Source organism: Euphorbia lathyris, chromosome 5 (assembly GCF_963576675.1).
Source record: "Euphorbia lathyris chromosome 5, ddEupLath1.1, whole genome shotgun sequence".
Lineage (NCBI taxonomy): Eukaryota > Viridiplantae > Streptophyta > Magnoliopsida > Malpighiales > Euphorbiaceae > Euphorbia > Euphorbia lathyris.
The window spans coordinates 27233731-27235785 of record NC_088914.1 but is presented as its reverse complement, the minus strand read 5'-3'; the positions used below and the strand labels follow the sequence as shown (position 1 = coordinate 27235785).

Genomic DNA, 2055 nt, shown 5'->3' with positions numbered 1-2055 from the left:
TTTGGGGTTAGTTATTTAGTTTTTTTATTCATTAATAATCTTTAGCACTTTTGCCTATTAATGGTATTTCCTATATACTTAGTTAATTATTTTTGGGATATATTGTATATAGTATTATTTTGGTTATTTGTTTTGGTTGTTTTTTGGGTTAAATATTTAGTATTTTCACCTATTGGTATTTTTATATCTAGGGGTGAACATCGGTTCGATTCAGTTATTAACCGAACTGAAATATACGCTATTTCAGAAACCGAACCGAATATAAATTATAATTGCTAACCGAATATTAAACCAAAAAAATTCACTTCAATTCAATTACCAACCGAATAACCAAAATATTTTTTTAGAAGAAGGTTTCTTGTTTTATTCATATGAAAAATAGTACATCTGGACATAAGTAATTATATATTTAAAATTACAAATATTTATACTAAAAATATATTTATTTATGGAAAAAACATTATATATCTCTTATGAATTTGAATTTTTTTGAAGGTGAACACTGATTTGCCATTTTCAAAATCTAATACAATTATACATACACTTCAATTTATTAAATATAAAATAAGATTATATATTTATATATGAACTTCGGTTCGGTTTTGTTTAAACCCATAACCGACAACGATTACAAATAAAATAAAATAACAGAATCAAATTAAGATTCTGATTTGCTTAACGTTTACGGGTTATATTGTGTTCAGTCCTAAATATATCAGTCAAATAACGGATCAAATAATTATCAAAACCAACTATTCAAATTTTACTATAAGTAGGAATAATAAAAACAATTTTTATTAGAAATATTAAAGGTAAAATTTTACTTAATTTGCACTTTCAAAAGAAAAAAAAAAAAGATAAAAATACCTACCTCATTTTTCTCAATATGTTGCCTCCAAGTAGCAGCATCCCAAAAGTCCACTCCCATTTCTCCCCACTACATATCAGCTTGGTTTTCATTAATAAACACAAAAAATAATACTTTCCGGGGTTACTCTGTTAAATAGGTATAACTATAATACCCACAAAGCTAAATCATTATAAAGTTGATTTAGAACCCTCACATTTCGGTAAATTACACCCATTACCCTGAACTTTGTCCTTAACTTTTATTATAGCCCCTATACTTCAAAATCCAACATGTAGTTTTAAACAACTTCAGTTGTTAGACTTTCAGACTTTGAAGTCATCATCGGTAACATACAAAATTCAAAGGTTTTGAAGTTCAAGGGCTATAATGATAAGGCCGGTAAGGTTCAGGGTCGTTGCTGTAATTTACCCCTCACTTTTAAAATTTCACATCTACTCAAATGTAGTACTGCATATTACAAGAGTAAATTTTGATGGAAAAGAGTTAAAATTGTCATACTTGTTTGACGAGTACGACTTTGGGAACCAAGAAAACCGCAATGAAAGGAGACGGCTTGCGGAGAATGTAGGCATAACTCCGAAGAAGCATGATGGCAATCAAAGTCTTTCCGGAACCAGTCTCAAGGTAGACTATGGTGTTCTCATGCCTTCTCAAATGCCTCTAGCTGATAACCGTATAAAATAACAAATAAAGGAAGGAACTTTAGCACATCTATGACTAAATTTTGTGTCTTTCACATTTTCTTAGCAACTAAATAATGGAGAAAATGAAAATTTGTTACCTTCTAGCAAATGTGAGAGTATCAGCAGCATCAGTTTCTTGATTCGGTTCCATAGTTCAATGCTTGAATGATGAAAACCAAACCCACCAGAAAATATGAAAGTGGTGTTGAAAGCTATAAAAGAAACTGAGAAATTGAGAAAGTAAGAGGAGAAAGGACAGATATTTTAAGCTTAAAAACCACAATAACTTGGCTATGAATTCAAATTCAGAGTAGGGGTACACTGATATGGCAGGCAACTTTATTTTCTTATTTTATTCCCCTGCAGTTAATCCATTTGATTTTGTTCAGATTCCTTTTCAATTAATATTTCGAAATTAAAAATGTATATCTTGACTGACTTGAGTCATTTTTAATGAAGATTAGGGAATAATTTCATTTTTTAATTGCAAATGATACATAG

The 2055-nt window shown here is 29.4% G+C and overlaps 1 long non-coding RNA gene across 1 annotated transcript; it reads right to left on the bottom strand.

Moving 5' to 3' along the window:
- Window positions 1-866: 866 nt before the first annotated feature.
- On the bottom strand, window positions 867-1853 carry LOC136229302 (uncharacterized). Its single transcript, XR_010689055.1, has 3 exons — window positions 1653-1853; window positions 1370-1535; window positions 867-937 (listed from the first exon to the last, which is right to left on the bottom strand). It is a non-coding gene; the product is annotated as an uncharacterized lncRNA (long non-coding RNA).
- Window positions 1854-2055: the final 202 nt, after the last annotated feature.